The 25,461-nt window shown below is 40.4% G+C and overlaps 1 protein-coding gene across 1 annotated transcript in view; it reads left to right on the top strand.

The window, feature by feature from the left end:
- DCBLD2 (discoidin, CUB and LCCL domain containing 2) overlaps window positions 1–25,461 on the top strand; it is a 252,071-nt gene that overhangs the window by 145,904 nt on the left and 80,706 nt on the right. Inside the window, exon 3 of the mRNA XM_069785704.1 lies at window positions 17,819–17,872. The gene's annotated coding sequence lies outside the window, so the exon portion shown is untranslated. The remainder of the gene's footprint in view (window positions 1–17,818; window positions 17,873–25,461) is intronic.

The raw sequence follows: 25,461 nt of genomic DNA, 5'->3' as shown, positions 1-25,461 counted from the left end.
CAGAAGGGCTGTACTCCATCTGTGCTATTGGTGTACTAACTTAACTGAAGTCACCAAGGGACTAAGGTGTACAATGAGTTGGTTCTGTCTAACCCAATGGCCACCCCACTGTTTCCGTGCTGCTAGAGACCTTATCTCAGGCTTTAGTCCATATGTAAAATGCACGTGTATCTTTCTTATCATTTTGCTACAGGAAAATCTCCCTTATGTCTACTCAGTGAAAGTAATTTACAGTGCAGTTTGAGTTCTCACATATTTCTTTGTTGCACCTCCTGAGACACATGGCACAGGAGGTGAGAAGTGAAAATGTCTGCGTTAATATGGCTTAACACCTCAAGGCAGCTATGGGAGCCGAAACATCCTCTGGTATTAATAAGAGGCTCTGTATTTCTATCTTGTGGTGCTCTGTACAACCATGCTGCTGCTTAGCAGCACAGTGAAACTAAATATAGTGCGACCACCATGTGCAGACATGACAAATCCCATGCTGCTGGTCTGAGACTGAGACACTTGTCCCTGTCTCCCACTCCCCAGCCTCAGCTTCTGCAGCTCCTTCCTTTGCCATACAGCATGTCTCCTGCCTTGGCTGGACATGGGATGCTGAGCTCTGAACCCAGAGAGAAACTCTGACGCGCTGTGCTGACATGACACTAACTTTAACATGACATGTGCAGGCCCCTTGCCTCACCTTCCCTAAGCCACGCTCCTGTTAAATGGCACAGCACACGCAGTGGCACTGCAGCATATGGCACGCAGCCCTGGCACATAAAATAACTTGAGAGCAGCAGTGAGAGGCTGAGGCAAGGCCCGCTCTGGTCCCTTTATTTTGACAATGACTTCACAGTTCTCCTGTTTTCCTCTTGGATTCACCACCATCCTAGGAAGAGTAAAGTCCTTTCCCAGGACAGTCAAGGTCTTCCCTAAGGTTCATTCATTGTCTAGTTTAGAGGATGTTCATTTTCCCTGCCACAGGGATCCTCCCAGGCTGCCTGGCCGTTTGACTCCATCTGAAGGACTTAGAGACTTCCTGCTGCTACAGCTCAGGAAGACTAATGCCCTCCTGACAACTGAAAATGTTAAAAACACAAATACAATTATTCTTTCAGTCCTCATCTGGGTGCTTTGATTTCAAAAATAGTATTTTCATAGCTGCCTTTTTAATATTACTCATTACTTTCCTGGCTGCTTTGCACATTGTTTTCCTTTTCACTTAAGATGTATTACTTACACTGGGAGAAGTTGTGTGGCCAATGGTTTGAGAACAAGGCCAGATGGCAGGAGTTTCCACATCCAACATCTAGTTTGTCACTGATATTATGTGTAGCCTTGGGCAAATTGTCTAGTAGCATTGCGTATCAGGTCCCGTATGCATTCGTAAAAGGAGTAGAAACAATAAGATCTACCCTATGGTAATATTCTGACTGTGTCTCAAAGATTGCACTGAGTGTACAGTGCCCAGTGCTTTGCAGGAGCTCAGCACTTTTGACAGTGGCAATAACAGAAAGTGGGACCCTGACCTTCCACAACATCACTGCCTTACTGGGGCAGTTGTGTTTGCACACTCCAGCAGACCCATCCACCTCTGTGTTGTCAGTGGATTTAATCTGAAAATGTAGCATGGAAAAGAGGGTGTAAGAAGAAAGTGGAGTAAGTAGGGGGTAAGGAGAATGCTGGCCTGCTTCTCACCAGCATCATTCTCCCTAGAGGAAATCAAGGAAACATGAGTTTTGCAGACACTAGCCCCTTAGTTTAAATGCCTTCTGTGGTAAGCTTGATTACAGCTGTTGTTGGATACCTGTGCTTAGGCTTCACATAATTTTTTCCAGTGGAATAATTCTGTAAGTATAAAATTAGAAATGTTTGTTATTTTACTTGGAAGATTTTTTGTCATAATAAAACTAGAAAGTTTTCTAACTGCAACATAACCAGAAGCCAGATTGGTTTATACAGTTCTGCTGATTTTTTTTCACTGAAGTTGCCTTCAAACATGAAGAGTGTGGTGGGGAGCTGGTCAGTGTTTGGCAAGTTCTGCCAGACAAGTGTCTTCTGCTTGAACACAGCAGGTTTTTAACCTGAAGCACAATGTTTTCCATTGTGTATTATCCCAAAGCTCAAGCGACTCACAGAAATGAGCAGATCGTTTTACACATAGAGAACTAGTATGCAAAAATTGTTAAGACACTTTCTGTTTTATCTTCAATTAAAAAAATGTATTCTTCCTTTTTTTCCACAAAAATTGTAAATTGTTCCACAGCACTCAGATCTGTATAGCTGCTAACTAAAAGTTACTGAGTAAATTTAAGTTTCTCAAGCACAAGGATGGCTCAAAGATTAGGTTTACAGCTGAATAATTTTCCAAAAGAACCAGTCAGCCATTCCCCAGAAGTATACATTGCAGTCCATGAAGTTTTATTAAAACATGTAACCTGTTTAAAAATGGTAACCTGCTATTTCTACTTGAAACTAAAGCAGAAGGTATGAATATCTATAGGTGATTTTTTTTTTTTTTTAAGGAGAGTTTATTTCAAACATGATTATCAGAAAAATAGTTTAAGGAAATATTTTCTGTTGTTACATGTTATTCATGCAAGGCAATGTGTTATGATTGGTTTTATTAAACATTGATCAGAAGGATCAGCCAGGGAGCCAGGGAATTCTCTGTGATAGCTTTCCTATGAGCTGTTTGCTCAGGTGTAGGAAAGGCAGTGCTGATGTTTCAAAAACAAAATTCCCTAACTGTTTCAGAAAGAATAAAAAAAACAATAGTTACATCAGGTCCCTCTGCTCACATTGCTAATTCTCCTGTAGAAGCACCTGTATTTAAAATCCACTCTGTGTGCTATCCCTGTGGTAAAGCCAGGAGAATTATTATTGGCAACATTTTCAAGCCTTAGATGCCTAGATTTAAGCATCTAAATATGTGGCTTGATTTTTGAAGTACTGAACACACACACACATGCACACAGACATACACACACATTTTATTGAAGTCAGCTGGAGAAGCTGGGTCATAAGCATTTTTGAAAATCAGGCCACTTATTTAACTGTCTAAATATGGATTTATGAGCCTCACTTCAGACACACCCAAGTCTAGTCATAGCTCTCACAGATCCTAGTATATTGTCCCAGCACTTTGTGTCCTACACACTTCAGACTGACTAATTTTTAAGTCCCATTCCAGAGACACAATTCTTAAAATCAGACTGGATGAAAGAAAATTGTTTGGGAGAATTATTTCCATAAATTAAAACTGAAGATTATTATTATTATTTTAATTCTAGGAGGGAAAGGATATTATCCTTCCTCTGCAGTAACTGGAAACTAAATATTGTAGCCCTACTGTTAGCTTGTGAGAATTAGTATATCAGGCTAATTTATTGCCCAGTTTTCTCTTTTGCATCTTTTAGCTATTACAGTGCTTACTGAAATCAGTGGGGCAGCTTGTGATTATTGCTTATAAAGAGCAAGGGGAACCCCAGATAGCCCTTGCTGTGCTGCTGCAGCTTTGTAATTACACACTGGTTTCTACTCCAGACTTGGGACAAAAACGTGACCTTACCCCAGGGACATTAAAATTAGAGCACTGAAACCCATTTAACTAACATTTTCCTATGAAAGCTGATGTTGACAAGGTGCAATTCTGTTGATTACCGCCTGAGCAGGTGTTTGCCTGTAGCGTGAGTTCGTGCAGACCTTGGGAGGGCAGATTTTTTGCAGTGCCACAGAGATTTGCTTTCAGACCTGCTTTTGTGTCATAAAATCTGTCTCGTAAAATTTGTGTCAGGAAAGTGTGGAAAACTATTTCAATAGCTGCACATCTCTCATACAGTTCAAGTATATTCAATGAACTATTTGTATCCCAGTTGACAGCACAAAATTGACCTGAAGAAAGAATTCTTGGAGCCCTGGTTTGTTTGGTTTTTAGCTTCAAGGCTTTTTCCTTCATCTAGCATCACACCAGCTGCTAATTCTGTTCACCAAGCATTGGTGTGAAGCATTTCCTTTACTGATAATTTGACTTTGCCTTCCAAACCTGCCCAGTGCAGAACAAATTCAATTTCTTTTCCCTCAGTGGAAGGATCTGTGTGTGTTCTCAGAACCTAGCACAGTTCATGGTCGAAGGTGGTCCAGAAAACATACATGCACAAATAGATTTGTCTGTTTTGATTTAGCAAGATACTTTATGGTTTAGTTTATTGTCTCAGGTACACTTAGACCATCTTTTCTCTTACATTTTAGTTTCTTCATAAGAGAGTATCACCAGCAAGGCTGGAGTAAAACAGAACAACTTAGTGGGAGGTAAGAGTGCTCAGCCATGTAAAATTTAACATTCTGATTCCTAACATTATCTTTTAGAAAGCAATTTCTAAAACAATTCCCTCTGAGCTGGAAAAGACACGAAGACTATTTTAATAAAATCTGATAGCAAGGTCAGTTGAAAGATACAAAGTTATCCTGGACAAGCATAGCTATCTCTTTTCTTCTTTCATGTTACAAAAGTTATAAATGTAGGATGGATTCAGCCCTTTTGAATCTCTACAGAGTACAAATCTGTTATTTGGGATAGTATCAGTCTAGATTTGTACTAGTTAATGGAACAGAATAATGCACTTTATGTTTCACTGAATAAAGTGCAAATTCAGCTGTCAGGACTAATTCAGCTGAAGTTTGTTTGTTCTCTTCTTTTCTCTTTCCTCTTACCACAGAGAAGCTGTTCAGTTCGGAGGGCACTGCAGGGCTGAAGCCAGTGGGCTAGAACTTTTGATCAGAACTGCAACGGTTCTCCCCCCCCCCCAAGACAACTTTGTTTCCTCTGCCTTTTCAGCATGTAATTTGTAAAGCATGGTCTAAAATTACCTGAGTGCTGAAAAAATAAGACCTGAAATGCAAACCAAAGAAAGATTTCCAATGGCTAAGTCCACACAGAAAAACATCAAAGTGAATGAGAACAGTTTTTCATGGGCAGGATCCTCAAAATGTCCTAATTTGCTTTATAAAAGAGTTCAGGTACTGTCAGTTCCATTTTTGTTTCTAAATATTCCCAGAAACATATATTTAATATAGAACTTCCATTGATATTCATTTTGCTCCACTGCAGAATGGGTTTCCCTGCTATTATTTCTATTGTCTAGCTTTATCTTTCTCATCCTCTTCTGCAGTACCTTGCTTCCTAGATGCTTCTTATCAGCTCCGTGAACAATGAGTGACAGACTAAGTGGAGACAGATTAGTAGCCGCTCTAGTCCCAGAAAAGAAATAGCAGGAGAAACTAAATTTAGCTCTGAGAATAACAGAAGTAGACAAATAAGAGAGGAATAGATCCAAGTGAAGAGTGAAATGTGCATGCCAAGACCACAAAGGAAAACTGGGAAATTTTTTTCTCCAGACACCCAGTAACAAAAGCTTCAGTCAACAGCAGTGTGAGATTCTCAGTTCACTTAAACAGCAATAATGTCAGGGCCCAACTTTCTGGACAAAATATGACAACAATATAAAAAGGTGCTTTTCACAAGTAGAGAAATTGTTCCTCTCTCACAGATCTTAATAGTCTTGAAAACAAAGCTGAGAGAGAGCAAGCTGTAATATCAAATAAAGGGACTAGAGCACAGGCAGGTGCAAGATTTTTGGCTGGCTGGCTAATAATGACTTTTTGCCTCTAGATGTATAAATGCCCTATCCTTTAGCTTCCTACCATGATTCAGTTCGTGCTTTCTTGCCTGCATCAGTTCACTCTCCATTCAGTGTCATCACCCTGCTACTTCCTTACAGTTGTCCTGTCTTGTCCACAAGAATATTGAGATAGTAAGTATGCCATCTGCTTAGCTCCTTGCTTAGAAAGCCAGAGGTCTTCAAGAAAGTAAGGTAGCATGTACAGGCACTGTATCCACAGTGAAGAGGTGAAGGGGAAGAAGTGAACTTGACAGAGTGATGCTGATGGCACTCTGCAAAGAGTACAGGAAACCAAGGGTGATACAATCACAGAAGCATGGGTGCATACAGAGTATGAAAGTCAAATTACTTTGATTTTTTTCACTCATGCAAACAATTAACACATCAGTGTAAGGTTACCTCTGGTACTTTCCATCACATAAACAGGCTGTCTCACAGTCTGGGAATGGTCTGGGAATCATCTGAGAAGTAGATCATTTGAAATAATTGTGCCAGCCCTAGGCAGTGAAACAATAAGAAAATTTAGGTTTGTAAGGAAGGGAGGGTTTTGAACTAGTCACACTACAAAAAGATATTAAATAATGACCAAAAAATGCATAGGAATTGGAGATTGTGTCAGAAGATGAGATGTAAGAAAGGCCATTTGAGGTGAGAAACAAATCAACATGCTTCTAAGATCTGGATGGGTACAATGAGCAACGTATGTTGCTGTCTTAACCACAGCAGGATTTTCAGTCACTGGCTACCTTCATCAACAAGGATCCCACTAAAATGAAAGAAAATTTCACATCAGATGTTTTTGGCAGCAGGACAGAGGTTATTCAGTCATAGGGACCTGCAGGTCATGTGCAGTACAAAGCCATTTATGGCATCAGCAGGACAGGGATTTTGTTGTGGTGGTTTTCTAATTGATTGCTCTCAAAAAAAATTACAAAATTGAGTGTAACTTTTATTTAGAGAGTAACACATACAAGCACACAGGCAGGACTGTGTGAAGATGTCTTGGACCGATGCGGTATAACTCAGGATTTGGGGGGCAAGGTTGGTTACATGTTTCCATGTTCACTATTAGGAGAAGTAGAATTGGTAATAAATGCCCCACTTGTGGGCACACTAGCTTTGGTACAAACACAGAGCAAAAAGAGTTCCTTCTCCAAAAAGCATTAAAGCTTTGGTTTTTGACCAGTTATAATATAGAAGTTTTTCGAACACAGTGGAAGTTAGGCAAGCTAAAGCCTGTTTCTCACAGGCTTAGCAGCTTGAGTTTTCTAAAGGGACCTTGGACAGTGTTGATGGAAATTTACCCTACTTCATTCCCCTCTTATACAGTGACGTGGTAAAAAGATGCTCCTCACCATCATTGAAAACTAGGCACAGAAAACTATCTGCCTGTCCATGTACACAGCACAGGATGCTCTGATTTCTGTCCTCATCTAATGTCCCCTGAATCCCTGGCAGCACACTTCAGCATTGTCATTTTTTTCTCCGTTATTTTCTAACAAATATATTTACCAAAGTCTGGTCTTCAGCAGTATAGTATTGATTTGAATCCTGAATACAAATATGGGTGAATTGCGCTAATTTTTCTTACACATGTGAAGAAAATTAGAAACCTTTAAATTAAACTATATATAACAATAGAACAAGTAAGCCTGTATTGTTTTACTGAACCACCTCATGTAGGTCATGCTAAAACTTCTGGATTCATTCTCATATGAATTTGGTTTTCCAAAGAACAGCTCTTATCCAGAGGCTTTAACTCATACAGTGCTTGGTCCTTTTCAGAAGTCATTAAGAAGCATATGAATCTGAAGTTCCCTTAGTTTCCATAATAGTAGCAACCAAAAACCTCACAAATTGCAAAGGGCACCAGCTTCTCTCTGTCTTTACCAAATTCAGAGAGGGTCTGCCACTGTTCCCATATTTTTTTTCCACATCTCTGGCCTGATGTCATCATGTGAGATGGTAGCGAGGAAAGGATTTTCTCTGTCCCATTATGCAGCCTAGCATGGTAGGGTTGAGGTGAGATGTATTTAGGTTCCTTTTAACACGGGAACTTCATCTGCCCTTGGGAATAATTTTGTAAAGGGATTTGCTTGATCTGTTTCCATGAAATGGAGTGCTTCAGGGATCAAATTCTTTTGGGAGGAACAGTGATACCAATCTTCAGCATAGACATTGCAGCAGATTGCATGAAGTCAGATATGTGGCAAACGATGTTGCTGTGCTCACCAGCAGAAAATACATCTACTTGTCAGATGAAAAGAGGCCTCAGTCTTTCCAGGCATGCTTTGTCAGTAACAGAATAGTTGATATTGTTGATGCTATATGAAAATGTGAAGTTACTGCCTGTAAAATGTCAAAGTTAATGCCTGTTTGAGAGGAGACCAGAAAATCTATATGTTTCAGTCTCAGGCTGCATGTAAATTTGTTGCCAAATTTGTAAAACACACTGCTGATGGTATTTTGTCAGCTGTGAATCCTGCAGATACAGGATTACATCCTGGCCCCACTAAAGTTGGAGTTTGGGAGTTTTGGTCATTTACTTAAAGACTGAGCCATAGCACCAGCAAATCACAACGTACATGGGGTTTTGAGATAGCACAAAAGTAGCGCTCACAACAGAAATACAATTCTGTCCCACCACTGCTCCTTATTCAGCGTCTGCTGTGGTGCAACCTTATACAATCCCTACTGGGACATCTTCCTGTACTTCCTCTTTTTCTGTGCTTTAAGGGTGTCAGGCAAAGAGCTCTGAAACCCATTCTCCTTTGACTGAGCTTTGGTTTAGAAGAGTATAACTATGTAAGCATGAACAGAATTTATTCTTATTTACAGATAATAAGGCCTAGTAGGTAAACTACACTTGAGTTACACCACACTCCAGTAAAGCCAGTGGAGTTGCATCAGTGTAGCTGCGAAATGAATGTTCATTTATTGTTCCAGCATGGGCTGTCTCCAGTCATTGTTTTCATCTGCTGCTGCCTCTGAGCCACCAGCTCTTTCTGCCTGAGAATGTTTGAATCCTTTGTTTTCCTCACCACCTAAACTGTATCCAATAGGCAACACATTTTCCCTCAGATATTTAATATTGATTAGGTAACTGAATTTAAATTCTAGAACTATGAAGGTTTGGAAACATCTGCAGACATTGAATAAAGTCTGTTTTCTCTTCCACAGTCTGCGAACAGCTGGAATCCTCAGCCTGAAAAGCCTTCTTTGTTTCCCAGGTTTCCATTACACATTTTTGTACCACACATGCAAACTATCCAGGCCTGTGAAGGAGGGACAATTCTTACTTTTGTGAAAGATGTTTGCCATTTTCCATTCTGTGCTCTTCAGACCCCTCCTTGTCCAATAAATGTTAAGTTGTTAAAAACATTCCTATTTTTCCCTCTGCAGCTATATTTTTAGTACAGATACTGGGCCAAAGTTTGGTTTTGCACCAAATTTAATCCTGTCACACACAATTAACTTCAGCAGGGTTTCTCTAGATTTGTATTGAGGCATGACACAAACTTACTTGTTGTTAATCTCTCCCATGGAAGCTGTAGAGCAAATAGGTTATGTATTAACTGCGGTATCTGCTAATAATTTTATCAGTAGCATTGGTGAAGAGCTTTATGTTCCTTTTTTCCCCTCATATTTGTAAACGTAAAGTATATTAGGTGAAGATTTGTAGACTTACTCTGCAATCTTTTATTGAACATAATTCTCATCTTGATATGTGACTTCACTGGTGTTCCTCTAATTTTCCATTATTAGACCTATCAAAACCTGGTCTTTAATAGCATGCTGGGCATGTTGTTAGTGTATGAAATTCTTCTGTAATTAAAATGTTACATAGATAACATTTGCTTTTGAGTATTCATCAGCAGTCTGATCCTAAATCCTTGGAAACATAACAGTGTCTAGTCAATGTCTGTCTTATTTTGTCCAAGGTAACAATTCTTTTCAACATGTAGTACTTGGTTAAGGAATCATTGAATATAGATAGAAATGTCTATGAAACTGAGTGATCCCCACTTCCTAGAGTTATATGACAATATTTTCAACCTGGTACTAAAATCAAGATTGAGTTACAATATGTAGATATTCTTTGTCCTTGCAATTCTATACTCTTAGAAAAAGAGAGGGACTGTAGAAGGTTGCTTGTTTTACCCTTTACCACAGGCAGGATGAACTACACTGTACTGTACTGTACTATACTGTACTTTTAGCTATTCCTGACAAAAAAAATCCAGCTCGATACTAAAAATGTATAAACGTGTAAACATGAAAACTCTGTTGCTTTCCCATGCCGTTTATTCCAGGCTGAAATAACTTGATGCTTTGAAAAGTTTTCCTGTGTCTTCTCTGAATCTCCATCTTTTTTCCTGCCACAGTGCGCTGTGGAGAACAGCATATATATGTCCTCTTTGCAACAACTTCTTGCTTTTTGGAGATTGTGCATTCAAAACTTTTTTTAATAGACAGACAAAAAGATTGTGATAATCAAGGCATTTTGACTGAAATGCAGAGCAGCCTGGATTCAAAGAACAGCCTTTTGGTGACTGTGTCTGATGATACTTGAAAAGATCTGGAACAAACTTAAGTAGAGCATTTATCTGTGCCATGCTTTTAGTCAGCCTTCTGCATGATCTGGGGAAGTTACCAACTCTAGATTGACTAGATGGAGGTTTTTTTAAGGATAGACAAATCAGGATCACATGGACAGCAATGTGCAAAACTGGTATTGAAAACTGCCTTAAAATCATGCATCTGATATAACAGAGACGGACATCAAAAGTAGTCCTACAACCAGGGGTATTGATAACTAAGGTTATGTCAAATTTTTTTGAATGGCACCACCAGAAGGAAAATGAGAATAGCATACACTAGTGGCCAAACTAGTTAAAAGAAAAGTTTTCTAGATCTTAAATCTATTTTCACTGAGGGCCCAGGTTAACGACAGGGTCCTGAGGTTTTTTTATCAGCATGGAACTAATTTTTTCAGAAACGCGTTTCGACTAAACTGTCACCTTTCAATCTGTCTACACAATCCCTTAATGGAATTGACTGCTCATAGGGTAAGTTCAAGCACAGATTTTAAAAGCAAAGCTGCTTCATTATTATTAAGTGGATATGTTGTATTAACATCACATTTCTCCTGCCCTTTCAGGAGTATGAGATCCCTCATTTCAAAGTCACCTTTTCAAAAAGACTCCTGTGTTAGCCATTTACATCAATTTCATTTCCTAAAACCTCCTCCTCTTATCTCTAGATATTCTGTCCCCTCTGCCTCTTTACACTGACAGTATTTTTCTTGGTCATAAACAGAAATGTGACATCTCTGGATTTTATTTTACTCTAGTCAAGACAAGAAGAGCACAGGAGCTCAAATAAATTATAACTCTGAACAACACTAGTTATAAAAGAATGCCAAAGCTTCTTGGCGAACACATTTGTGAGCCAGAGCCAGAGAACCAGAAACTAATGTCTAGTAAAAGATGTCAGATTCAATTCTTGCTGCCAATGTCTGGCGAGAAAAATCTGCTCAATAGATGGTTTACCTCATATGACCCAGTTGGCACTCAGAGCAAGGATGCCTAATCATCAGAAAGATAGTGCAGGTACATTATAAGGAAAGTATGTAGTACTTCCCATACATCCCATTTCTTGCATACTATTGTTCTCTGGATTTTAACACTAGGCATTTATCCATAACAGTACTGTCAGGGGCTTATAGGAACCTCAGTCTGCTTAAAATAGTGACATATTTGGGATTCGAATCATTGCTGGCAGTGGATGCTAGCCCAGTGGATTCAAGACAGCTTCTGCTCTTCTTCACTGACACTATATCTCTTTGACTTCATTTTCATAAGGGAGTAAAATTGTAAAGTCCCTGTATTTCTGTGAAAAAAGTAAACTTTCTTTCCCTTTGGCTTCCCCACTTCCAAATGAGACATGTTTTCCTGGTTTGCTATCTCCTGCAAGTGATTTAAATTCCACAGACTCTTGAGGGGAGTTCTTTCTGTCTCCCCAAAGCCACAGGTACCTGGGCAAGAAAGCAGTTTAATTTGGTGCTCTGGTTGAGGCATGTATGTGTAACAATGTTCCTCTAAGGGAAAAAGACCAGAGAAGGATGCTAGCCCACCTTTTGTAAATACAGACAAGGCTAATCATTCTCGTGATAGCCAGCCAATGCATGAGGGACACTGTTGCATTTTAATGGATGTCTGCAAAGATTATGTACTCTCTGCCTGGTAACTGTGTCCCCTACTTCCATAGGCAATGCTAAATATTGCCACCCAAGGACCAGAGAGCACGACCTGCCTGGGACTGGCTGCTTCTGGACTTGGAGAAGATCAAGAGAAGAGGGAGCTGGAATACAGTTTCCTGCTGTGCCACTGTTGCCATAGAAAAGGGTTGGCTAGAGCTGGCAGTTTAGGCATGCACAAGCCTCAAAACACAGCATAAGCTGCAAGCGTGTGTCTTTCATTGACCAATACAGGCACACCAAGCAGTAGGTCCATGGCTGCATTGTCATCTCCCAACATTTCACTGACCTAGGGAACTGCCTATGTGGCCTATATCACAGCCAGCTCTGAAGCTGAGCAATCAAAGCCTTGTACTGAATTCTACAGTGTTATTTTAAGGGTCAGAACACATGATTTCTGTCAAATACATGAAGTAGAGCTAGCCACATTTCAGCTCTGGTTCCAGAAAGTTGGGAGATTGTGTGCTAGACTTTGGTGGCTTACTGGAGCTATTATTGCTCAGCCCAGAAGCAGCCTTGAGTAGGTCCTCACCTGTACCGAGTGTAATGGAATGGCACGAGAGCAAAAATTGTCAGCAAGTTTATCTGATTAGTGGCTAATTGACAGTAACAGGAGCTCATATCCCAGAATTGTGACACCAGCACCAAAGTGACATCTCTGAGAGTACGCCTCAGATGGCCCGATAAATTAGAGATGGTATTTTAAAAATGTAAATTCCCTCAGACTGTGTAGAAGCTATTCCCTATACAATAAGCTCAGCATGCACAAACTGTCACAGCTTGGCAAACACATGCTGTCCAAAAAAGTCTGAAAACAAACTAAGTCCTATCTTCCCTACTTACTCCTGAATGGATCTCCATCAGGCACTCCGTTGCCTTGACAGCTTGATCCTAGTGAGGCCAATCAAATGCAGTTGGCTATATTTAAAAAGCAGATACCAGCACATCTGTCTTGCCCTCCTTGACAAAAGAAGGAAAGAAAAATTCCCGGACCCTTGGTAGGAGCAAGACAAGCAGGTCAAAATTTATGCCTACTTACCAGAGAAAGCCCAAATAATGTGAATACCATCTGAATTCCCTGAATAACATTTCATTAACATTCCAAGACAGGTCTACAATGCCAAGAGATCAAATCAAAGCAAGAAGAGCATGCCCAAAATGAAGCAGAACTCAAGTTTGACCAGTTAACACTGACTGGCAAAATGTTAATCAAGACCAAGTTGCTCAGTCCTTGCATTGGTCAGCAGGGTACCATTCAGGAGATCATTTCTCTGTGATGCCCAAAATGTGCTCTGCTTTGGTATCAGCAGCTTCTGTGGTCATCAGAGAGGCCAGTCCACATTAGGGCTGCCCAGCACGTTTAGTCCAGCTGGCTGGAGACATGCTATTAAAAAAAAAAAGAAAATTGTTTTCAGTGCTGCTTGCAGTGTTCACGCCTGACAAGATTTCTGACTGACTATGCAGCTCCCAGATAGCAAAGACACAATTTTCAGTTTATAAAATCTGATGAATAAGCTATCCCCTGGGGTTTGGCAGGACTGACTAACTGCCTGAGATCTGCTGTAACTTTCTCCACTTGGCTTAAACTCTCTGATATGGGATGCCTGAAAGTTACACAACTAAAAGCCATCTTTAACCACTCAAAAAAGCAGACTTCTTTTAGAGACTCTGAAAACTACAGTTCCAGCAGGAGCATATGGGAACAGTTGCCATGAAAATCAGGCCATTGTCATAAATGAGTGCTTTAGGCACACAAGTCTGGAAAAAAAGGCCAATAAACTGAACAGTATCATTGGTGAATGACCCGCCAGTGGCATTCAGTCGAAAGCTTGGAGATAGCAGTTTGGATTTCATTCATTAAGATTTGCATGCAACTATTTTTCCCATCTGCTGTTTAAGGAACGTTATGGAACAACAGTGAGACCTTTTTTTTTGGTTTGGGTTCTGTGCTTTGAGTGCATTTTTTACGAAGCATGTATTTGGCTAATAGTTGCAATTTCATCAGCGGCCTCTTTGATGACTTGCATTTTTGAAACAGATGCTTATGCTGATGGAGTGACATGTTGCAGGGTTAAGTGGGCCCTCCAAGACACAGCTCTGACTGCCTGCTGCTGGGGTCACTAAACTACTTCAGTGGTTTTATCTTAGCTCCCTGAATGACACCCCTTCTGATGGTTTTAGCCTTCAGCCACATTCTTTTCCTTCCTAAGAGACTTTTCTTGACTTTACCATGCATGCAGAGGACAGTATTCTAACAATTCAATCCTGACTCGTCGTCTTTTTTTTCAGAGGCGTTATAATTAACCATATCCATGGGTTACATGTTGGTCCACCTGCCAAAAACCAATACACAGCAGCAAGTGAATATTGTTAGTCAAATTTTCACAAGCCGGAGTGATCTTCCAGTTTGCAGCCATCTCTCATGAAGAGATGCACACATCTCCATTCAGCACTTAAGAGAGATTGCAAGAGAAGAGCAGTCCAGCTGCCTACTCAAAGTCTCCAGGGACTGGTTCAATTCACAGTTTATCAAGGCCATATTCTTATGTTTCTTTCTTTGTCATTTGATCTCTCAGTGCTTCAGATCCCTCTCTGTATAATAAGAATAGTACAGCCTCCCTCATCTTACAGTTTGTTGTTTTAAGGTGTAACTTTTCAAGGACTGGGACGCACTCTAATAATATGGTAGGAAGTACCATAACTTTAATCCTGTCTACAGACTGGTCTGTCTATGCTTATGTATCTCCCACTTTTAAGCAAACGTGTTCCTAAGGAGTCAAAAGTGTCATTCAGAATCTGCAGTTGTCTCTCTTCAAGGCTTCAAGGAAGTCTCACTATTTGCCCTCCAGGTATTCATCTATTCCTCTTCAAGTTCACCTTTCAGGTTGTGTTGTATGAGAATAAGATAAGAGCAGGTCCATGTAAGTCTGAGGTCCTTGTCATGGTCCCTTTGTCACAGTGTCCAAGTACTTCATAGTCCCTAGGATAGCTACCCTTCACTGCTGTAAAGTAGCTAACAGCTACTAGCCCTTTCACAGGTCCAGGTGTGGAATCTGACTTTGTTAAGCACTCACATCCTTTAGCTTTCCCAAGAAAGGGTCTCCCAAGCACTAAACCTGTGTTTCTGCATATGCTCAGGACGGCTTCTGATTTGGCGAGGCTCATCCACCCCTAGATCTGCTGTTCAAGAGTTTAATCTGAAGTCTCTGGTAATTCCTACCCCAGCCTTCTGCTACAGTCTAATTCAGGTATCATTTGTAAACTGGTTTTGGTAGGATTTATGTATTGCAGGTCAAGCCAATTTGTAGTGTTAATAATGCTACTGTAGGAGCATTAGCAGATCTCCAGGGTTTATTCCCGAGCAGTTCATCTAGTTTACCTGAAATTCTTGAAAAAGCATGTATTTCTTCTACTCATAGTTGATGTCCAGACATCATTTTGGCTAAAGCAAAACATCTGGATCTCCTGAAGATGTTTTCAATATCTTCTCACCAGACAGGCATTACTTCCCATAGGGCAAAAATACTACTGATCAATTTGTCCTTATGCAAGGCAACAGGAATTTACTGGGAACCAGAAACCACCCATCTGCACCAGAGAAGACATAGGTAGAATACATTTGGAAGAGAATGAGCATACAGTTGTAGAAATGGCAGGTTTTGAGATCTAGAAGGCATGGGGCTTTGTGTCAGTGCTTCAGGAGATGGAAATGAGGGGGCAGAAAAGAAATGGAGGCATCATATTCCAGTTCCCTGTAACAAGCAATAAATATATAATATCTGATGTTCAGATTACCCTATATTTGTTAAGTATGGTGATCGATAAACCACAGCTATAGGCTAAAGACTCTGGCAGTTTGAAATTCACTCCATTTATTTAGACAATGAGTGGAAAATATTCTTAGTCCCAGCACCTGCTGTTGAACTCCCCTGCTTTTCTGTGGTTTTACTATTACACTTTCCAATTTTAAAAGAAGTGAAGCAGACTAGACACAAGATATTGTCAAATGCCCAAGGTAAATAAACTGGAAAAATTATATATAATTTTCTGTAATAGCAAAGGGAATATTAAGTGAACAATATTAAATTAAGAAAGGATTCTGACAAGAAAGGTAAAAAGTTGAATGGTGTCCCTTTAAAACAAATGCCCAATATGTCCACTGAATCCTAATGGGTGGAATCTTTCCGTATTGCTTCAACACAGAATATGGAATATTAATCAATCTTAATTTATGCAGTAGATTAATTACACATTTTTAATGTGAATCAGATTTCTCAGGTTCTGTACTTACAAAAATCACCTTTATTGGCCCCATATGAGAGCTCGGTGCCAAGACCACCCAGTGACATGGCTTTACTTTGAAGGATGGAGGAAACTGTGTAGTCTTAAATTCTCATGCAAACGCTGATTCTCAAATTCCTAATTTACAGAATAGGAAGATGGAAATTCATAGCACATTACAATAAAAACACCCTTTGCACCTAGAAGAGAAAAAGTCACTTGTGAGGTTCCCTTCTGGGCTTTCCTGTGCTTCTCTGGGATGTCCCCAAAAGGGAACAAAAGAGCTCATCTTAAAGGCAATTAGCACACATCCACTACTTCCAGCCCAGGGCATTATGTAGGTGCCTGAGAAGCTGCATCATTGAATCTATTCTGCTATTCTGGAAGGGAAAGGCCTAAAATGGGAAAGAAGGCCAGTACCATGTTAAACTACTTAAGAGGTCAAATAAAATCTGACTGCAGCCAGCAATGTTTGGATTTTTCCTTTGGCTCAGAGAACAAGCTGTAAATCATCCAGCAAAAGTGTACTCTACAAGGGGTCAGAGGAAAAAACATCTGCCCGTACTGGGCAGCCACTTCAGTCCCCTCTTGTTGCCAAGTTCCTAAAAAGTGCCCAGAAGCACCTAGTCTGATGCAGCAGGTCTCCTGCTTCTTCCTGGGCTGGTGGGTTCATGTCCACCCCAGACCCTTGTGCATTAAACATGACACGGAATATACAGAAAGAAGGGGAAGAGCATTCATGAAACATTTGCTTGTCTTTCTCCTGACAAGGCTGGACCTCTTATGTTAAGTTTTTAATCCCACTTGAAGGGGATTGTGGAAACCTTGAGAGGGAGAGCGAGCTCCTCACTCCTTTGCTGGTTTGCATCCAGTCCACAGGCTTAAAAATCAAGTATGTTCCAGCCTTACCCTGATGACAATTTGTCTACTAGCAAGAAAGGAGATAAGATTCTCGGTTCAGTGGAGGGCATAAAAACAGTCTGCTTCCACTGCATTCCACTCAGTAGAAAAGCCAGCAAAGCAGGAGGTGGTGAAACCTCCCTGGAGAGCATGGCAGCATAAGAAAAGTGCATGGCATAGGAAGGGGTGATTGCATTAACATTTCCTGACCCATGTTTTTCCTGCGAATATATATTAAAATATATACATAGTTTTGTGTCTGTGTATTTATCAGTCTCCAAAGCTACAAAAAGTACAGCATTTCTCAGTAACAACAAGGAAGGACTTTTAACAAAATCAACTATTCTAGACACACTGAAAAGAAGAGTCGTTTCATAGATGTGGGGAAAACTTTTTTCACTTTCATATAGCTGTAGCTCTACTGTGTCTGGGGCTGATGTAAAGCAAACAAATATAAGGAGAACTCCATGGTGCACTGAGCATGCTGAACTTCACAGCTACCTGCACTCATGGCATTTTTAGTGTTTCAATATGGTCTGCGGTGGCAGTAATCTGCAAAAGGGATGGAAATGATTTCTCATTTTTCTCTGAATGTGCTATCTACCAACCTGACTTTACTGAAAAGAATTTAGATTGGAGCCGGCCCGGGTATGTGGCTAATACAAGGACTTCCTGCCCTCACCTTGAGGTTTTTTTTTTTTTCCCCTAGGCATAGAAAAACTCAGCAGTCTGCTTAAAAATGAAGAAGTCGTGACACCTAGCGGTGAGTTAAACACCAGTAACTTCTATTTCCTACAGAATTCACGCTTGTTTTCCATAGGCACATTGTTCTCGGTCAGATTGTGATGTGAGAGAGGGGTGTGGGCATTACCCTCGTGACTCTAGACCTCCAGGCAGGCCCTCATTTCTTTTACAGTCCCATGCAATGTGTGTGTGTGTGTCTTATTGAATCAGAGTCCTGTGCCTCTCCATAGAAGGCCCCATTCGTTAAGGTCCAGCATGCAGCCCCTGGTCATGCTCCTTATTGAACATAACATTTTGAATAGCCATTTATACTGAGATCAGGTTAAGTGCTTTGACTTTGGAGAGGAAGAGAGCATGGCAGAATCCTGGCATAAGACCAGGTGGGAATGTCAGACTTTTTTTCTTGTCAAGGCTGTTTTTAGAATGTCACTCAAAAATGTATTGTATAGCATGCAGCAAATTCCTGGCAGGCAGTTTAAACTGACTCAGTTGCTGGCAAATTCTTTTGCTTTTGAAGACTACTCAGTCTGCCTTGGTCAGCAGCAGTCAAAAAGTACATACTGGCTGTGATACCATGACAAGAAGTTGCACTGAAAAGCAGTAAACCAATCTAGACATGTGCAAAAAAGTTACAGGTTCTTTCCAAACAGTGGCAAGCCTTGGAGATGTTGGTTTTGTTGGGTTTTTTTTAGGGAAGCAGAATAGTGTTGAGCTGTGCTAGTGGTGACTAGGCTGCAATCACCAAGTGGCAAACTTTCTTGGCTTCCTGAGCTAGCTGGTTGGGGACCTGCCATTTTTTATCACAAGAATGAGCTTCACTGCAAGAAATTTCAAGTCAAAACATCACTGTATGTTGTTTGGGAATCTGGGTGCATGCTTCTCTGCATCTGTAAGAGCTGTTAGCAGTGCAGCCTCCCAATTTCATGTCCATATTTGTGCATGCTATATCAAGCATACTTTCTATTGCCTTCAGTGAGACAAACTCCTTCCCCCTCCTCTTTCAGAAGAGATGCATGATAAAATTGCATGTCGTAACCAAGAAATGGAAACTAGATTACTTGAACATACATGATTTTCTTCATCTAAAGATTTATTTTACCACATATCTGCATGTATTAGTACCCGTAACTTCCCCAGTTTCCTGTCTTGGGTATAATTAACACTTCTACCACCAGAGTGTCTGGATATAAGGCAAGTGAATTATAAAAACATCAGTTCTGTCCAAAATGTTCCGGTTTCCATCCCTTGAATCATCAGCATGTGACCTATTCTGTGCCAATATTAATAACCATTGCTCATGGCTTTCAAACATCTCAAACTATTTAAAAATTAATTCTGTTTACAGTACCTTCTAGAGGGAGTATTCTGTAAAAGTGAATAACTCAATCTGACTAGTGGCTACCCACAAAATATGACTATCCAGTAACAAAATTAATCATTTAAAACTAGTTGGCAAGGAATGGACATATTGTTGGAGAAAACATCAAGTAGAGATCAGATCCAGCAACTGGGAGTCCTGGGTTCTCTTTCCACTGTACCATACATTTTCCATGCTGCTCTGACATAGACAGGCCTAACTGCAGTGGTGTAGGCAGCTACTAGGCCCAGTCATCCCAAATCACACCATTTACTTTTTTACACTGGGCTGTAGGCTGTGGGGCTGAAGTTAAGTGTCCTGTTCAGCTGTCACTCCTAGAAACACTTGCAGTCATGAGTTGGAGCCCATAGATGTGCTAGTTTATGCTTTGCCTTTGTTTTCCCCTCTGTAAAATGGAGATGGCCACCAACTGATGCATGATAAACTTGTCTGAAGTCCCTGGTACGGGCCAAGGGCTAGTATTACTTCAGTCTTCACTGGCAGTGATGCCGGTGCCATCGCTGAAGAGAAACAACAGAAAATGGAAAAGCAATACTAATGCTGGCAGCCCTGTAACATGAAATATGTAATGTAGTCCTGGACAGAACAAGTGCAACATCTGGCAGAGCAGAAAGTTAGGTTCTGCGAAATCCTTGGGTGCCACTTGTTCCATTTTGTATTTGTTATTGTTGCTACAGACTCTAAGCAGCCCCCAAACAGTCACTAACAGAAGTAAATCTTTCTTCTAGCCTCTCTCTAGGAGAAATAGCTTGACAGGTTTATAAGGGAAGGGATGTTGCACACTACTTAGCGTGGCTGTGCTAGCCTGTGAGGCAAAGTTTTTGGAGTGCCAAATAGAAGACATGACATTGGGCTGTAGGTCCAGCAACTATGATGTGTTTGATCATTCTAATGCCAGGCAGGACTGTCTGCTGCAGTCAGTGTTACACAAGTACACCAGAACCTCTGCTATCTCTTGCTCTTGCATTTTCACGATTCCTCTACTGACACATGGGAAACAACAAAAGCTGTAAGGTATAAAGTAGCTGTCAAAGATGCCACTGTGGAGTAAATACCTAGCTGATATTCACTCGCATAGGACTTTGAATACTCAGCTTTTTAAGCTAGTCTCTGTATTGAGTGCAGAGGTGATATGGACAGTGAATCCCCAGTGTATCAGACTCACTTGCATGGCTAAGGCTGCAATCACAGAATCACACAATGTTTAGGGTGAGAAGAGACTTCTGGAAATCGTCTAGTCCAAACGCCCTGTTCAAAGCAGGCTCAGCTAGAACAGATTGCTGAGGACCATAGTCAGCTGGGTCTGAATATCTCCAAGGATGGAGATTCACAACCTCTCTGGGAAACCTGCTCCAGTCCTGAATCACCCTTGCAGTAAAAACAAAGGTTTTATGATATTTGAATGGAATTTCTTGTATTTCAATTTGTGCCCATTGCATCTTGTCCTTCCACTGGATACCACTGAGAAGAGTCTGGCTCTGTTTTCTTTACACCCACTGTATCAGGTATTCATACTTATTATTAAGAATTCCCTCATTCCCTCTGATCCTTCTTTTCCCAAGGGTAAATAATGCCAGCCCTCAGCCTCTCCTACTATGTCAGATGCTCCAATCTGTTTGTCATTTTTGTGGCCCTTCACTGAACTGGCTCCAGTATATTCATGTCTCTTTTATACTGAGGAGCCCAGCACTCCAGAGGTGGCCTCACCAGGGCTGAGTGTAGGGGAAGAATGACTTCCTTTGACCTACTGGCCACGTTCTACCTTACGTCACCACGGATGCTGTTGGTCTCCTTTGCTGTAAAAGCACATTGCTGGCTCATGTTCAACTTGTCCACCAGGACACCCAGGTCTGCTCCCTGATGTCTAGTTCCATATTAATGGCTAGTTCCAGCTGTAGCTTTCTTCACCTTCCTAGATGTAATGGCTTGAATTTCTCTCTAATACATAGATGAACGTGCCTGGTCTTTTGAATAGCATGGACTGTTTCTGCATCAATGCCATTTAATTACCAGTAGCACTGAGAGGTCTAAAAAGGCCTCCAGACTGTTGACCAGTTTAGCAGACTGGATGCATACTTAACTGCCTAGAGCAAATGGAAGCAGAAGCAAGTTACTGTGTTTTCTGTTGAACCATGGTAATACCAAACCTCTTGCTATGCCATAAGCTTTAATGGCATCCTAACAACTGCAGAATAGCTTGAAGTGAGGAAGGAGGTGCTTTTCCCAGTAATCTGGTGGTTGTCCTTCTCATGGACCAAACAATGACATGTTCTCTGCATACACATTTGGGCCACCTCTCAGACCTACATTTCTTAGCCCTACAGCAGAAAGGAAAATTCACCCTTTCCCTAGTAATGGAGTGAAATCCTTCTACAAAAACAGGGCTGCTTTCTCCAAAGAGCAACAAAAGTGGACACAGTGGGTTAGCACCCCGAAAACAGGACATACCCCTAACCAACACTCTATGTCATCACATAACCTAGATTTCAGTTGAGAATTTGGGTGTTGTTTCAGATAACAAAATACAACATGTGTTCGTCATTAATCTTCTTGAACATTTGTTTCGCCAGAAACTGTCTCTGATCAACCCACTTATGTAAACAGGTCTGTGCTTCAGACAGAAGTGGTAAGATGTTATTCCAAGTACTTGCATTATAGGGAATCTCTCCTTAACTCTAACAAGATATATTTAATGACAGCCTCAGTATTTGTGGCTGTACTCCAAAGACTTTTATGTTCAGTTTAAATTTCAAAATTAAATAAAAATTTCTCTTGCATCAAAAGGGAAAAATATTACCTCTAAAAAAATCTACCATTTCTCCCTGCTCTATTTGAAGTTTCAATATCAAACACTTTTGCATCTGGCTTGCAAAGAACTGAAAAGCTTTTTTTTCTTTCATTACCAAATGGCAGATGCTGCATTCATTGCAGCTGAACACCCTGGAGAGTTTTCCATTCATAATTTGATTTTTTACAGGTATAGGATCATATACAAAAATGAAAGAAAAAAATGAGAAAAATAAGCTTTGTTTATTTAAGGAAAATAAATGCTGCATTGTATTTGTCTCAGCTAGTTCTGGGCACAATTGGTGTATTTCATTTATGTTTGAAAATGCAGTCACATAAACTATCAAAAATTTTACTTGCCGAATACTGGTGAAGTAAATTAAAACATGCAATTTCCTACAAGCTCTTGCTCCCAATAGTTGGTCTCTTCATGCCTTTTTGTTTCAGAACAAAACAAGAACAAGCAAACAGCATAATTCCTGCCAGTGCAGGGGCAGTGTGTGAGTGGGGAGCAAGGCTCTCCCGGGGTTGTGATCACTGCAGCTACTTACTGCCTGTGAACCTTACCCAAACTTCTTTGTCTCTATTTCCTCATTTGTAAGATATAAAATATATCTAAGAACTAGCCAAGAGCCATATACTTACTTACGGCTGGGGAAGTTAGTTCTTCACAATGAAAAAGAGTTAATTCTTTGATTGGTTGAAAGTTAATCCAAGGCTTTAAATTGTCTGATAGGAACCATGTCCAGATACAAGGAGCCCCAAGTTTGCAATAAATACAGCCATTAGAAATATTTATCATTGAGTTAGAGCATTGAAGAGGATTAGTCTCAACTGTTCCAATTCAAGAACACAGTATCTTAACTGCATTACATATTTGGACATCGTCCTGAAATGCTTCTGAAGATTGTAGAGATACAGAACTCTTGAGATATGGGTTTGTGGTTTGTTTTGTGTTTGTTTTTTTTTTTAAATCTGGAATTCAGTTTATCCATGACAATTGTTTTGAGAATTTCTTACAAAGTCCTGCATTCAGCAGCTGGGAAAATGGTACAGAAAAGGCTGTGTTGATAGACATATAGAGTAATAAGGAAAGGAAGCTAGAAGGAACAGAGGAAGGGAAAAAAAGACAACTGCACTGGCTCTTAATATTTCAAATGCCTGTAGGGGTGAGAAGAAAACAGAGTTACTTTTGTAGGTGGAAAGAGAATTTGGTAGCTTTAGAGAGGTGACAGCTGCTATAAATGACATGGCAGGTGCTGCTGCTGCTTCTCCCTCCTCTTGGCAGAAATGTTCCCCTCAGCAAACATGCTGCCATTCAGCTTCTTTTAAATGCATTTTAAAGCCAGATCTGCAGAGCTTGCAGCCAGAGAGTCAGAAATGCTGAGAAACAAAATGAGCTGAAGTCAGGCATCCCCTTCCAATTCCAAATGTATTAATGCCAGTCCTTTTCCATTTGGACTTCTGTCCTGGTATACTGAACCGAACAGTTATAAGTCTTCAATATACTGGGTTTTTTCTGCCAAGTATTGCTCTGCAGCCCCTTCATTTATGCAGTTTGGCCTGCCACACTGCTGTCACAACAAAGTTTCATTTAGAGATATTATCCCATTAGTATCTACAAGTGATTGAGATCCATAGAAGTCTAGTTGTCTGGAGTTGTTGGAAATTACAAAAATCCATCTTAGCCTGTTACATAAACTTGTTTTGAAAGCAAAAAGAAATTAGAAGCAGATAGATTGGCTGGTAAAAACAGATAGGTCAAACCGATTGTGATAGTGAGTATTTACAGCTATTGAAGTCATGCAATGATTACGACAATGAGAAAAATGGGAGGAAATGTTTGTAGCTGAAGTCACTGAAATCTGTCTTAAGTAATGTTCATGGAATGTGGTTGTCAGCTTTCATGTTGTTTATCTGAGGGTCACTGAACAGAGGCAGAGGAAAACTGACTGGGAAGAGCTAATGTCATCATGGCTGTTATCCCAGTGTATCTCAGAGGGATCCATCATTACACTAACATGCTTCCAATAGAAGCTTGCTCTGGTGCTAAACCTGGATTTTGGCTGGATTTACTCAGTGAGGAAAACTCACCTGGGAGCCCTCATTTCCTGAGTCACAGCTCTGGAGCACATTCACTATCTGAATAGCTTTGGGGACAAGAATGTTGAAGGTGCCAGCAAGTAAGGTCTTGAGCAATTTTTTTCTAAAATAGAGCTCAGAATCCAGACAGCTTCAAGGCTCCTTCTTATGATTTGAAAACTCAGTCTTCCAGGATTCAGTATTCCTAGACTTCAAATATTTGTAGAAGTTTAAGAAGGCAAACAGAGCCAAACACTTCCACTCTGCAGTCAAGATAATTTTGTTTTGATACTGCCAAAATGTAACATTTAGATTGTGGGGTTTTTTGTACTTTCTCTTCCAAAACCAACTTCAGATTTCCTACTTTTCCTTCTGAGGTGGTATTATTTCCTTTCTCCTCTTCACTCCATCACTCTCCAATTTCAATCTTAAAGAAAATCATGACTGTGAAAAACCCCATAGTTCAGCAACATAGGAAGACTGGAATCATCACGAAAGGTCCAGTAAACTGATGTTGTAGAAATAGGCTGGAAGAATCCGGATTACACAGAAATAGGATCTTAGCCATGAACAAACTTCTCTATAATAGAAGGAGAAGTAAGCTGGACAATGACCAGTTACTTTAAATATTCCTGGTTTTCTCTTAAGTATGATACATTTTCTTCATGTTCTGCTCTGTAATGAGTAAAATTTGAACTACCACAATCTTCCTACCAAGCCTACACCTGGAGGATTGTGTAAATCTGCCAGTTGCTCTGGATGTTACTGTTTCAATAAGTGGAGATCTACAACATGTTTATTAAATTTCTGTTAGTTTCTGTCTAATTTATGAGGGAACCAATAGAGTTATATATTAGAAGGGGATTGGATGGAGTATCTACCTAAAGCAGCACTGACTGTCCCGCAAAAAACTGAAGTGATGTCAAATGCAGACGGAGCAGACTGGGCCTGAAACTGTTTACAAATGATTGCAACTCAGGTGGAAGTTTGAAGTGGTCAGTGCTCAAAGTGGTCTTGGTATGAGACACACAGTGTGGGAAAGGAATTAGTTTTCTCTTTTGTAATGGGCGTTGTCTGAGTTTATTTCACATTTATTCTGTACACAGTACTGGCAGTAAAAATATAAAAACACTTGTGTTTTGCTGTGTTTCGAAGGTCCTAAACCACTGCCCATTTCTGAGTATCTTTTGAGCGTTCAAGTTGCCTGAAATCTGACTATGCGTCCAGCTTTTGCAAATGGGCCTGTCTCTCCAATGGGCCTCTCTCTTAGTGATCCAAACCAAAATCCTGACTCCAGCTGTCCCTGTTCTGAGGACATTTCCATGTTAATATCTGAATTTTGCTGCATGATCTTGCCCACA

Source organism: Haliaeetus albicilla, chromosome 6, assembly GCF_947461875.1.
Source record: "Haliaeetus albicilla chromosome 6, bHalAlb1.1, whole genome shotgun sequence".
Taxonomy (NCBI): domain Eukaryota; kingdom Metazoa; phylum Chordata; class Aves; order Accipitriformes; family Accipitridae; genus Haliaeetus; species Haliaeetus albicilla.
This window is presented reverse-complemented; position numbering and strand designations above follow the sequence as displayed.